Source organism: Leuciscus leuciscus, assembly GCF_965113295.1.
Source record: "Leuciscus leuciscus genome assembly, chromosome: 23".
Lineage (NCBI taxonomy): Eukaryota > Metazoa > Chordata > Actinopteri > Cypriniformes > Leuciscidae > Leuciscus > Leuciscus leuciscus.
The window spans coordinates 7,897,197-7,912,561 of NC_138747.1; the positions used below are offsets into that span (position 1 = coordinate 7,897,197).

Here is a 15,365-nt window from a genome sequence, read left to right on the forward strand (position 1 = left end):
CCATCCTGAAATGTTGCCGTAGCTTTGGATAAATGTTTATTTTTAAGAGTGCTGATGGGTGAACTCATGTGTGAATCTTAATGTTCCACCATTAAGGAAGACAAGTCCAAAAAAGGGATAGTCAAGGTTGAACTGAAGCTTCCATGGTGTTGCAGGATGTTAATGCGATCCCCCTGCGACTTTCAGGCCTTGACTGTTTAACATGTATTTTCAAGCATCCTTTTCAAATGGAGATACAGTGATAAATCTTCAGCAAATGCCTCTGAATCCGTTCTGAGACCCCTGGCAGGCTGATGCAAGAAGAGAAGAAATAAAAAAAGAACACAAAATAGTTTAATTGGGAAAAATCTCAACGCTATGTTCTGAGAGCGGTCCCATGGTCACAATTATAACTTTATCTTGACAAATTCTATGTAGAGGAGAGTGATAGGGCTCTTTTGGGTTCTCCCATTCCAGTGAACAATCCAGCTATTAACCTAACCACTTTCAGATTTCAGCATCTGCATTGTGAATCGGTTTCTATTTGGCTTTAATTTTTTTAAGCCTATATTATTGCAAGTTTGTTTTCCAATCCAATCCAACTTCATGCACACACACACAGATCATCATCATCATCATTGTTCCTGCTAATTTATATGGTGAACAGAATGTGATGCAAAAATCTTGCTCGATCATCTTGGTAGACTTGCACGATAAAACCTTCAGAGGTCAAAGGAATTCTTGAGTCATCAAAACAGGACAGGCAATCAACTGACAGGTGGCAGTGTTTGATGATGTAATTTCCTGCACCTGTCATTCTCGCAGGAAGGTGCCGCTTCTACATTTCATTATGATGGCTCGCTTCATTCGTATTGCGAAGGTCAGGGAGTTTGGGTATTAAGTCCATGTGATGCATCTTAAATTGAGCGCTTTAAATTTGCAGAGTTTGCCACCGGACCCGGTAATTCAATTTATTCACAGTCCAAACTAGGGCTGTTTTATTTCTTATTTTGCAAATACTTCATCTAACCTCATTCCTCTATAACTAATGAGCCGTGTGCAGAAACGTGGTTACAGAACAAGAACATAGCATCCTGTGTTGCATGGGGAGATTTATCAGAGGGCATTTTAAGCACAGGAAGTAAATGATCCAACAAAATACATTAACCTTATTTACTAGATAGAGAGGCTTATTAGATCGCTCAACACAATGAGCTCAGCTTGGTGTCTCTGTCATTTCCAGCACATTAAGAAACACACAAATCAGGCGTTTGCTAAAGTTTATTTCATTATTTAGCCGAGAGAATGACCTTGATGTTTCCTTGGAACATTTAACCAACCCCAAGGTAGACATTATAGTGATGAATACACAGGAACACTGACAGCAGCCAAATCTTATCTATTTACAGAGCATGAGGAAGAACCCCTCTCTCTCTCTCTCTCTCTCTCTCTCTCTCGTTTGCACCTCATGCTGTGGCCTCTTCACTCATTTGTCATTACACCCTGCTCATCTACTGTCAGCTCAGCAGTGAGTGTCGAAACCCGCCAAGGCTGCTCATTCTCTCCATCTCTCTTTCTCTCTCTCACACGTTCCTCCTTTTCCTCTATCAATAACCAGTTTCCAGGGCCATCGCGGTAATGTTTAATGCGTTCAATCGTTGTCGGAGCGTTTATTAGTCTCTGGTTGGTGGGCTCAGCGCACACTCGTAAGCCTGATAATTAAACTCCAGGTGAGAGCTCGGTTACACCTCTATAAAATCCGAACTAATATAACTGAGGTGTTGTGCTTAGACTGTGTTTGTATTAGTATCTCCAAACTACAAGGCAAAAGCATCATTATGATGTTTGTAAATCTGTAAGTGGACTGAAAAAGTTGATATTGTTACTGTGGAGTTATGGAGTTGTAATCAAGGCTAGCTTAGGTCAGTATTGTTGACCTGCTGAAAACACCAGTTTAGCATGTAGACTAACATGACCAAAACATTGCGCTCAACCTTAAGTCTTTCTGATGAAGTGAGTTGACCAAGGAAGACATAGAGCCAGTTGCATATTAGCCTCTGTGTTAAAAGCCCATTCACACCAAGAATGATAACTATAAAGATAGATAAGTATAACTACGTATATAAGCGTCCACACCAAAGCACAATAACATTCTGTTTATTATAACGTTTTGTGCTCTGCCGCTTTAAATGTCCAAGCCCTTCAAAGCAGGAATGGATTCTGATTGGCTGTCAATGTTTTTTATCATTCATGAGCTGGAAAAAAAATTGTTCTGAAAATGATTCCAACAATATTGTTTCTCTGTGTTGTTATCATTATAGTTGTGGTGTGGAATGTATTTGTTTACCCATGTCCACATAAGGTCAAAATGTACTGTTATTACTATCATTGTGGGGACATTTGGTCCCCATAACCTAGGTAATACACACACACACACACACACACACACACACACACACACACACACACACACACACACACACACGCACACGCACACGTATTTCAGGCTTATAGATTGCGCTTTTTAGAACTTGACAAGTTTGGACTTTTGATATTCACAATGAAAGAGATTTTTAGCCAATCAAAGAACAATGTCATAGATCAGTCGAAAGGCTATAGCAAATAGCACACCACAGAACTTTTGCAATAGGTATTGATGTTTGTTATTCACAGGGAAAGTCCTTGACTTTGATATTATAGACTTCTCACAGACATTTTGCGTTGTAATTTTAGATTTGCTGATTGCTTTAGATCGCTCATTTCAACAAAAATGTTCATAGTATTTGAAAGCATTTTTTGTTATAGTCATTATTTCTGCCTATTTATTTCTGCATTATTATATTCAGGCACAACACTAGCTGTGTAGGTCAGAACAATGTTATATGACAACATTTTCTATTTTTGTGTTTCTCACAGTTGGTGTGACACTCATTCTCAGTTCAATTAAAACATTAACTCCTGCTCTCAAAAAGGTCAAATTATTATTGATATCTGTCACAATTTTGTGAGTTTTTTTTTCCGTATTCAATACTGCACTTGTAACCCATCATAAAATATCAATTTCTGATGGGAGGGTCAGGAAGGCAGAAGTGTGTGTTTATTTACAGAGACCCTTCATTGATTCACACAGGGATGAAGAAAACCCCCTCTGCAAATACACAGTCTCTTCATCATCTCAGCCACGTTTTTTTTGTCCGCCACCCGCGCTTAAACTCACACTGGGATGCGTAACGTGTCTCTGACCTCCTTAACCTTGTGTGAGGGAGCCCCCTCCGCCCCGTTACCTCCATCCTGACTTCAACGCACACCTTCTCCTGATCAATACGCAATCAGCCGTTCTGTTCCTCAGCTACCCGGTCATCAAAACTGTTTACAAAGCTAACAATTACTTTCTGAGATAGCACTCTAAATTACTGGCACGAACTGCGATGCTACTAAAGTGCATTAGGATTAAAAATAAACGTGTCTGGTATCTAAGATTTGGTTATCAGGTTTTTTTGTTTTTGTTTATTTGTGTATATTGAAGTAGATTATTATCCTGCTTTTCATGTTGATTAATTGCTGAGAACTATGGGATTATTTAAAGGAACAGTTCACACAAAAATGAATTAATTTACTGATTATGTCATTCCTAACCTGTTACTATCTTTTTTTAGATGGAATACTAAAGCACCAGTACAATTAATATGCACTCAAATAAATCGTCTGTTTTGGTTTTTTATTTTATTTTATTAAAATACATTGAAATGTATTGTTACAAGGTCAGGTACCAAAGCATTTTCAGCAGTCATTACCAAGGGGGTAATCTTTCAGAAAAAAACTGAAGCTTCCCCGGGCGCCGCCATTGATTAGCGGACCCCCACCTGCTGTTAGCATTCCATTGACTCCCATTCATTTTGGTGTCACTTTGACAGCGAATAACTTTACATCTGAGGCGTTTAAAGACTCCATTTGTCCATTATTTATTTCTAAAGAAACACAAAAATGTATAAAAGGCTCCATTACCTTGTATCTTACGTTATGGCCCCGTAGAAGCAGTTTTTAGAAGACAGACGGGTTGCTCACGTCACATCTACGTCGTCAAGCTCAGTTTGAGTCTGCGCAGTACGCTCAGCCATCAGGAAGTAAGAGTTTCTAATTGACTTCACTTTTCTCCGTTGAATCCAATGGGGTCGCTGTGTCCATTTCTTTTACTGTTGTTGTAGGAAAAAATTAATCTTTCCTTTTGTCTTTATTTTCAATGATTTAACAAATGAATGCCATACATTCATTTGTCTGTATTTTGAGTTTATTTTATGATGTTAATACAGCTGCAGGGTGTGTGTGTGTGACTCAGGGGTGAGAAGATTAGGGGGTAAGGGGAGCCACAGGGGTTCCTCTGTGTCTTTTGTTTAGTGGGGGCTGTAAGAGATAGCTTTTGAAAGAGATAACACTATAAAAATGCGGGCCCACCTCTGCTCTGGGTCTCACTCCGTCTGCAGCTGGTCTGCGGGCAGACTGGGAACATTTCTTGCAAGAAATAAATATCTTTTAAGAACAATTTGATCCTGATGTCTCTTATGCCTGATGCTGTTTTGTTAGTTACTTGTTTTTGCCTCAACAAGTTGGTGTCAGAAGCGTGGGATCCATGAGGTTTCTTCTGGCCCTGAGAAAGTGGATTGACGGACTGATCACCCTAAAGCACAAAAGGCTTTAGTCTTACCTCGCCGAATTGAGAGAGAAGAGCCAAAACTGCTATCAGGGCCAGGAGGAACCCACTGGATTCAGAAAGAACTCGGAGGCAGTAAAAGCATCTCGGGTAAGAGACAGTTAAAATTATTTTATTTTGTGTGGTGTAATCTGATATGACTGTGAGTGAACGTGAACCATTTTGGCTGAGTTTTGCTTTGGTACGAGCGAGAGGTGATTCAGATAATCACAATTGTTTGGGGAAGAAATTGAAGTAGCTTCGGATCGGTTTTTTCCACACTTAGCTCGTTGGTGGACGGGAGTGCCACAGGTGGACGGGAGTGCCACAGGTGATTCAGATAATCACAATTGCTGATTAGTTAGTTTTACTCAAAATCTCTGTAACCTGAGAAACATTTTTTTACAAGTGGACGGAAGAGCCACATCAAATCAGAATTAATAGAGCGCTAGAAAGTGCTTAGGCCTATGGGAAGATTTTGAGTGGAACGTAATTACAGAAACCCGACCGATTTTGGGTGACGAAAAAAGATCGGATCTGTCGAAGACGTTTGACAGATATTGTAAGACACGTGTCGAAGTTGTGAAATCCAGAAGGAAGATTCAGCCAAAATGGAGTCATCTAACAGTAAAGTAGACCATTTTTACACACCGGTTTTCTGTAAAATGGAAAAATTACGGCCAGAAATGCATGCAAGAAATTGGGAAATGGATGATTATTAAGCAAAGGGGAAGTGAAAATATTTGTACTAACAAACGCACACACGACGCACACACAAACACATACACTGATTTTCTTTCTGCTATCTGCAATGAAGAAACTGCTTGCAAATCTTTTTGTGTGTCTGATGAAACTTTGAGCAAAGCTATGACTGATGATTTGAGCAGTGTTGTAAATGATGAGCGTATGAGATGGGCAAAAGTACAGGGTTTTTCTGAAGTGCCAATTTATCCGTTACTAGTCAAAGAGTTGTTGTAACGTTAGTTTGTTCATGAGTGTAAAAATGTGAACAAACAGTGAATTGTTGGATGGAAGAGAAGCAGATAAAAGAGAACAGAGTCGATAGGAGAAGGAACTGGCATGTAGGGAAAAGAGAATGTTTTTCCTGATGGAAATTACAAACAGTGAATTGTTGGATTGAACAGATACAGAAGGAACTGGCATGTAGGGGAAGATAAAATTCATATTTATGAACGCCTGATTAAGTCAAATTAAGTTGAAATGGTATGAAAAGTGAGTTTTAGATAAAAATAAGGCATTGAGTATGATTAACAGGGATTAACATGATATAAAGATAAGGAATGTTTCATTAAGCAGAACGGGAAAAAATTCTATATTTTAGAGATAAAATAATTATTGAAATGATGTTTATTTTGACAACCATTGTCTTTTGAACCTAAAGGGTCCAGCTATGCTGGGAGTATAGCAACAGCGCTTGCTTGTTCAACCCAGCTTCTGGATGTTAATATGTACGTGATTTGTAATCAGTGTTGTTGATGATAACACAATTAGATAGATGTAAAGACAGCTATGTCCGAAGATTTGGGAAATCAATAATGTACAAAGTCAGATATTTTGTTGAAATTAAGTCATTGAAAGACAAGGACATTGTCTGTTTTATAAAGGAAATTATGGGTTGGAGATAATTTCCCTAGACACGTATGACTAAAGTTAATCAGAAACTTTGTGAAACCCGCTTAGAATATTTTGATTTTCCATGTCGCTTATGAAAATTGATGTTCTGCCAATAATAATGATGTGGATGTGCTTTATTGTATTAATGTTATGAAAACAAGGTTATTTAAGAGTAGATTGCCATATTTTTATAACAAGAGTTGAAGGTGCAAGCGGTTAGGATAGCTGTCTGTGTAATTTAGAGACTGAGAACAAGATTTGAGGAATCTTGTGATTTCTGTGGAACAGTAGAGATGAGTGGGACTGAATAATGATAATATTAAGTTGAATCTGCATACTAACCATTTGAATAAGCTATCAAACCAGTGTTAATGAAATTAATGACATGCTAAATTTCTTTATACTGTATGAAGAATAACTGAATAGTCCTGATACAAAAGAGAGCAAATGCTGTAAGCAGCTCTGCTCTGAAGCTCTCAGTTTAAAGAGAATTGCAGATTATGTTTTTGTAAAAGTTTGATTCTGATTGGAAAGATCAACTTTGACTGGCTCCAAACAAAGAAAGTGCCAAACTAACACAAATTTAAAGAAAAGTCTGTGTTAATATGGGTTAGAAAGTAGATCAGTGTTAATATGATGAAGATTGTGATTCGGCTATTGTAATTGAATTTGCAGCGGACAGTGGGGGAAAATGCAGAGAACTTAATAGGGGCTCTGTTTGCATTTCCTGAATAAGAACACTCTGCTTCAGGGGTGTGAAGTAAGCTGGAGATGTTAGAAAGACCACAGGGATAAGACTGTAGGTAGAATAACAAAGAGTGTTTTATTGCGGTCAGCGGAGTCATTCAGTGACTGTAAAATGCGATGATATAGAGAGACAAATCTAACGAATGATTTATAGTGATAATCATAAAATGTATGACAAAGCAGAGAGCGCAGCCTCAAAAGTTAGTATGAATCATAGAAGCAGGTTGATAAACTCCTAGAGAAAACACTGAAGTCAGGTATTAAATTATGGTGATTGAAAACCTGACAACTAAAATTGAAATGAAATTTTAAACGTTATTAAGAACTAGAATAATTCTTATTTCTTTAAGATAAAATAAGCAGAAGCAGTGTTACAGGATTAACAGTTGCTAAATGTAAAATGTGTAAGAAGGCATTTGATTAAACAAAAGCTTGTTGTTGACTATGAAAAGAGCCAACAGCCGATGTTTTGGGTTCAAAAGATAAGATTGTGAATTGGCCAAAACAGGTTTGCTTATCTGGATTTGGTATGTGCTGTGACTGAAACTGCCACAGTTTCAGTGCAACAGAGACTCATTCTGAGTGGAAATTTGTAATGTCTAAATTACAATACATGTAATTTATGGAAAAGATGCCTTAAGATGGTAGATAAAGTCTGAAGTTAAAAGTTTATGAGAATACAGTGTATCAGTCCTGAATGCCTCAAGAGTCTCTCTCTCATTCAGTGTCAGCTGAAAGCTGTTGTCTGAGCCTGTGTAAAGCACAGTGTTTCAGTTGAAAATCATAGACACAGAGATGTTAAAGGAAATCATTGCCATTTCAAAAGGGCAATTTGTACTTAAAACGTTTTAAAAGTAAAACTGAAAGACTTTAAAGAAGTCTTTAAAATAATACTGTTTTGAACTTGTTTATTTTGGGACCAGTGACTGTCTCATTTTAGCCTCCACCATAAAACAGGGCTGATGGCTCCGGCTACAGAAGTAACAGTACACTGAATGTACGATTGTGATCTAAATTCACTGAGTATAATCTAAGCAGCTAGGTTGCTGCCTTTAAAATGATTAATGAATTTAAGTGATTAAATACTGCTGTTATTAATCCGTCTCCCTATGTTTAACACTAGTAGGCAGTCCGAATGGCTCTGATGACTCTTGAATGCGCCTTTTCCTAAGCTCCAGAAAACAACAGATTATGTTGAAGAAAACGGTCACAGATTCTGTAATGGGGAAAAGCGGTTACCAGTGTGTACGAGTGATTACTTCAAAGACGGGTAAGATCTTAAGGCCAAAAGGACAACCTAAGACAGAAGGATCACGCAAAAACACTGGGCATTTCCTGATGGAGGTGTTTTTATGTGAGATGGATATGAGAGTGGCGCTGATTGACTGAGTGGCGATCAGCTTCAGCAGATTATTGAGAGGCGAGATGAGCTGTAAGAAGTTCAGTCTGCCCCAGAAAATGTGAGCCCCTATACCACTCACAAGAAACCGCGTTGATTGTATGGCTTGTCCTCCATTGTGACGTGTCTGCATCTATGCCAGGGAGACAACACCCTGAAGAAAAGAAAATTATTGCTTAAGAGCTAATGGAAATAGGCTTTCAAGAGCCAACTGAGACCGTGAGGTGATTGTCATTATTTGTTGTGGAGACCGTAACAAGACGTATTAATTTATATAAGGAACATGATGTTGGTTGCCTTATGGGCAAAGAAAATTTTTGAACTTCTGAAGGTCGTTAGACATGGTGGTGGCTAAAGATGAGAACAGCTTGTGATGAGTCAAGAGAAATTTCTGAAAAAAAACGAAGGTTAGGTGAATTGAGTATTTAAACTAAAGATAACCTTAGAAAAGATCATAGCATAATGTATTTTAGATTATTGTAATGGTTCTAATTTGAGTCAAATATTTGTATTTTGACATTTGTGAACTATTAAGGATTGACTATGACTATGATTATTTTAGTTACAGTCCTAGGAGGCTGTTGAAAAGATGATTTGCTTATAGTGAGAGAGAAAGAGACTGTTTGAGTGGACTGCTGAGAGACTGCTTGATACTTTTCTAAAATCAAATGAATAATGAACAGACATGCCTTGAAACTGGTAAAGAGGCCATAAATAAAAACATTAGATAAAAGATACAGGAAAATGTAAGGTTAAACTGTCATTTAAAATTTAAATATTTTTAGAGAAAATATATAAATAAGAAATATGAGCGGTTCATAGTCAGGGATGAGTGTGAGTGTTAATTCATGTTTTGAACAGTATGCGTTAGTTAAGGACAACTATCCTGTCTGAATAGTGTGTATAAATTTGTCATTTAACCTCTGGAAAGAGTGTTTTAGTATTTTAAATGGGTTAAGGCAAATGACAAATTTGAAAGTAAGCTGAGGATTGTGAGTCAATCTGATGAGAAGGCAAACGCTGTGAGACTCGGGGTCGTTGCCCTTTAAAACAATTTGATAAGAAGATGAAATTGTGGCTTTAAGTAATATTTTTGTTTCAGAGGCAGAGAAAGATGTCTAAAGGAAATTTGGCTTAAGGACAATGTTTGGGTTAGCAAACTTTATCCAAACAAATGTTACCAAATAAATATTAACAAATATTGCAGTTTTTCCTGTAGCTCAAACATTAGAGTGTGACACCTGTAACGCCAAGGTCATGGGTTCAATTTCCGAGGGAAAGCAAGAACTGATAAGAATGTAAATGTGTACCTTGAAATGGAAGTCACTATGGACATCTGATAAAAGTAAGAGAATTTTATTAGCTACGTTAAATTTATGCACGAGATGAGTGTCGTGCATAAAGAGGAGGATGAATATGCTCGTGGCGGGAACAAGAGAACGCACAGTAAAACAAGTGGTCAGATGAGCCTTTGAACTTTTTAGTATGGATAATTTGTATTCAGGCCACAAACAAAGACATTTCGGCCTCACAGGGGGGGCTAAACCCACTGTCTTCACAGCAGGCTGAGAGGTTATCTAGCTTTGACCTCATCGGTATGTGAGGACAGTAAAAGTCCAGGAGGAACCCACTGGTGGTCAGATAAGAGCCTTTCAACTCTTCAGGGGGTCAGAAGGACAATTTGGATTCAGGAAAGTCCAGGAGGGGTAGAAGAACTTTATTTGTCTTAACCAGCCAGATCTGGTTTACCAAGGGGTTCACATTTGCTGAAAGCCATCGCACAGGTGGGAAGATAAATGTTGGGAGGACATTGGGTTTAATTGTGTGCATTGTTTGTATTTTAAGTGTGCTAATAACAAGAATTGTTTTGACAGGAAACGCCAGGGCAGATGTGGCAGCACAGCAGACAAAAGAAAACTATGTGACAATAACCTCAACATTTGTTTTTCTTTACAGAAGATGCAGACTTTTCATACACACACACACTAACTTAACATTTTTCATTTTGCAGGATGTCAGAACGGATTGAACCAAACAGAACTGATTCTGTATTGTTTTGTTAACATGAGCAACATGGGTTGAATGTTTTTTAGGGGAACAAGGACCCCGAGTGCTATTCAATGAGCAAGAAATTATCCGGTGATATGTTTCAGGTTGAAAATTTCACAGGTCACACCAAAGGGACGACAAGACAAGCGGTCACTAACAAAATCACTTAAGGTCTGCTTTCGCAGGTGACAGCAGACAGTAAATGACTCATTCCAGTGGGGGTGCGATCGTGATCTAAGGGAAATTCTTGTAAGGATTTGAAAATGATTGAAGAGTGTTAGACCTGGGTCGAAGCATCTGACCTTAACCACACCAACCAACGTCAGCAACCCAAAACACCAACGCAAAGAATAAAGTGGGGGATCAATGATATGTGCTAGAAACTATCTACCCCGCCAACGTGGGAAAAATCCTCTCTACGGCATGCAAAGTGTCATATTGGTGAAGATGGAACGTCCATGAGGCAACGAGATGATCAACATATCTGGAGAAAATGTTGACCAATTAATGGTTGAAGAAAAGTTTTGTGATTTTTATTTGATTGAATCAAATTAGGGCTTAGTATTGATATAAATCTAATCATTTGACTTGTGCAAAGAAAAATGTGTTTTCAGATAGAAGATTTATTAATTAATGTGAAGTATGGTGATAAGAAAAAAAACGGTATGTAATGGAAAAGTCGGGTTAGATTTTATTAAATAGATTTTAATTAAATACAGCTTTAGAAGTAAAACCATTTCCTGACAAAATATTGTGATTAATTGAAAAAGCTACATATACAAATACATAGTGTTATGATTGTATGTGTTATTCTGATAATTTTGTTATTAATGGGTACAGTCTATCCTAGGGATGAACAAAATATGCAGATGGTACGAGTGACGGAAGTTGCAATTATAATCATTTACGTTTTTCTTACTATATGCTTTGAGCTATGTCTGGGATGACTGAGGGTCTGGTTCTCAACCAGGAAAATGCGATAACAATGTTTGTTCATTTTTAGCCCGGTTTCAGACAAAATGCTTATTTATTTGATACAAGCTTTTTACTTTTTCAAAGTTCAAGTAGAGTGATCAGGTATACGAGAATAAGACATGAAGGGCATGACTGTGATGTAAGAAACTTGAATTAATTCTTAGTTATGTAAAGACTTGAATTAATTCTATTCTGAAGATTTAATAGCGTAATGGGTTTAATTAAAATTAGAAAACAAGGCTGAATTTTTATATAGTTTATCAGAGAATGATAAAGAGGAGGAATTGTTGTAGGAAAAAATTAATCTTTCCTTTTGTCTTTATTTTCAATGATTTAACAAATGAATGCCATACATTCATTTGTCTGTATTTTGAGTTTATTTTATGATGTTAATACAGCTGCAGGGTGTGTGTGTGTGACTCAGGGGTGAGAAGATTAGGGGGTAAGGGGAGCCACAGGGGTTCCTCTGTGTCTTTTGTTTAGTGGGGGCTGTAAGAGATAGCTTTTGAAAGAGATAACACTATAAAAATGCGGGCCCACCTCTGCTCTGGGTCTCACTCCGTCTGCAGCTGGTCTGCGGGCAGACTGGGAACATTTCTTGCAAGAAATAAATATCTTTTAAGAACAATTTGATCCTGATGTCTCTTATGCCTGATGCTGTTTTGTTAGTTACTTGTTTTTGCCTCAACACTGTCTATGGTCATTACTCCAATCTTCAGTGTCACATGATCCTTCAGAAATCATTCTAATATAGCCTACTGTATTTGCTGCTCAAGAAAGTCAAGAAATGTATTATGTTGAAAACAGTGGTGCTGCTTCATATTTTTGTGAAAACTGTGGCACACTTGGATTCTTTGAAGAATAGAAGGTTAAAAAGAACGGCATTTATTTGACACAGAAACCTTTTGTAACATTATGAATGCCATTACTGTCATTTTTGACCAATTTAATCCTTGCTGAATAAAGGTCTGTTCACACCAAGGATGATAACTATAATGATAACGATAAAGACAGAGAAACGATATCATTGGAATCACTTTCAGAACGATTTTTTTCCAGTTGATGAATGATAAAAACATTGACAGCCAATCAGAATCCATCCTGCTTTAAAGAGCTCAAGCATTTAAAGTGGCAGTGCTTAAAATAAACAGAATGTTATCATCTGCTGTTGTGGATGCTAATATAGTTATTTATTGTTATACTGTAGTTCCGTTCACAGCAGGGATGATAACTATAATGATACATATATAAAATTCTAAAAATCGTTAGAAAAAAGTCCACACCACAACTAACGATGCAGAGAAACAACATCATTGGAATCACTTTCAGAACCATTTTTTTCCCCAGTTGATGAATGATAAAAACATTGACATTGACAATGACACTCAGAATCCACCAGATTTTAAAGATTTTCATCTGCTGGTGTGGACGCTAATATAGTGATCATTCTCGGTGTGAACAGGCCTTCAAAGTGTTAAATTCTTGTAAAAAAAATTTACTGATCTCACATTTTTTAACAGTAGCGCACATTATGACGGAAAAAAAAAGGAAAAAGCGTAATGTTTTTAAAATCCCAATCTTTTGATAGCACATTACTGTATTTATATGTGAATTTATGGTTGCACTATATTTACACTACGATTACAGCTATACAAAAGTTCATCCACTTGACAAGAAAGTTTGTTTGCAACAGTTTGGAGGTTATACAGAGAGACAGGCAGAGATAGATCGATAGATTCAAGTTCAAATTTACGTCTTTCAGTTACTGATATTAACTTACTTTCCGGTATTAAACGGGAGACATCGCTGGTAGGAATGAATGAAAGCTATCAACATGTCAGATATAATGTAAAAAGAAGATCACTGCATTCTAGCTAGATATTGCAGCATTAATACTCTTGAAGAGGTGAATTTTATACGTTGAGGTATAGATTTAATTTCGTTCTCTGTGTTTTGAAGCGAAGGTATTTAATTGCTAGGCATTTCAGAAAGTTTGTATTGATTTTAAAGGTCTGAGTGGAAGCTAATGCAGCTTCTTTACACTGTCCTGACCTCATGCACATTTTTATTTTTTTTGCTGGCTTTACTTTTTGAGTTTAAGTGTTTACCACACTCACCACTTTAAATGAAGGAATATTTCTTAAAAGACTGAGTCACAATATCCTACACTAATAATGGATGACATCTCCTAATGCCTAATAATCTCAAATGAGGCAGCTCTATGCAAATTATTTTCGTTGGTGGCAATTTGTGCATGGTTAATTGCCCATTAATATCCATTAGTTGGGTTGCTTATATAATTCATTATGTGTTGTGTATGCTCTTAGTGGATGTGTGCATTTCCCTTCAGACTGACTTTATATAATCCATTAATATGAGCCCAGCTATTCTTATTCTTAAAGCTATTTTCAATGAAGAGTAAACTATTATAATCAGCATAATTGCATTGCATACTATAACTGCACAACACACTGGCAATCATATGAGAAGGGTTTTATATAAATTCATGGAATATAGGTCCCTAAAAATCAAAATTGGAAAAGCATCCAGAATCATGCAGCTGTCAAACATGGTGTTTTTTTGCAGTTACAAAGCTCTATAGGGTTGTGTTTTGGAAGCACACTTCAAAGATCATGTTCTTTGAAATGTATCTTATTTTTCAGATGTTCTGGGAATGTCTGAGAAAAGGGAACAGGGTGGAATTCTTGTTTATTCGAATAGCCCGTTAATTTGTGGAAGCAAGGTAATGAGTTTGAGAAGAAACCTGAATCTGAAAGATGAAAACTGTTCTCTCCTCTTACTTGTTTTGAGACTCTTCCAATGGAGCGAAGGTTGGATTGTCTTTTTCTTCCCCTTCATTTTTCACCATTCACTTTCATCCTCACTTTGGAGAAAATATAAAACAGAAGAAGAAAGTGAAATTTGATAATTAAATTAGATGAGGGAAAAGTGGAAAATGCATTTCAGTCATTTCACTCCTTGGGTCAGGGTCAACAGAATCTGCCAGCAGGGGACTGAGCGGGGCACAAAGTAACGCTTTTTGACTTTCAAAGTTTACAGTTTGTGTAAATCTACTTATGGTTCAGAGTATTTATTTTTTCCCACATTAATTTCCCACATGTCTACTACAATTATGTGGTTTTGTTTTATTTATACAGTATATACTTTTTTTCTTGACATACCCCGAAAGAATGGAAGTGAAATGTGACAACATGCCCCATAGGTGGGGTACATTGTAACATGTGAGGGGCACATTGTAACATGACCATATGACAGCTTAAAATGATATCTGATCTAATAAAAAAAAAAAATACAAGACAAACTAAAATATTTTCTAAATAAAATACAATTAACTTTTTCATATAAAATAATGGCATTTTTGAAATAATTAAATATAAACTCATTTTTGAGTTTTGACTATGAACACAGGAAAACACAGATATACAACAGTTCAAAACAAATAAATAATTAGTCATTTCTGAACATTGACTCACAGTCTTTATTCACCTTTTTCTCATGTTTTCTCAATAGAATTAATAAAAGTATAGAATATAATAGCATATTTCTAATTTGTAATAGGGCAACATTGTAACGCAGTGTGACAACATGCCCCACCTGCACAACTGGGATTTAAACCCGCTAGTGTCTTCTGCTAGTTAGCGAAGCATTAAAGAACTATCTCAACTGTTAAATAACATATTGGAGATTAAAATAATATCATATTTGTCTAATTTTAAATAAACACAAACAATTGAGATGAAAAATTAACTTAAGTAAGAAATTTGTGTGGAAGTATTTAAAACAAGTGTGTTACAACTATAGCCCCGTGTTGCGTTGTGCCCCGCGCTCCCCCACTTTACAGATCTCACTGTTCAGAAGTAGTCTATTCAAAGT

The 15,365-nt window shown here is 36.8% G+C and overlaps 1 long non-coding RNA gene across 1 annotated transcript; it reads left to right on the forward strand.

Moving 5' to 3' along the window:
• Positions 1-7,719: 7,719 nt before the first annotated feature.
• On the forward strand, positions 7,720-11,254 carry LOC309488069. The gene is made up of 2 exons (XR_014202008.1): positions 7,720-9,335; positions 9,679-11,254. It is a non-coding gene; the product is annotated as an uncharacterized lncRNA (long non-coding RNA).
• Positions 11,255-15,365: the final 4,111 nt, after the last annotated feature.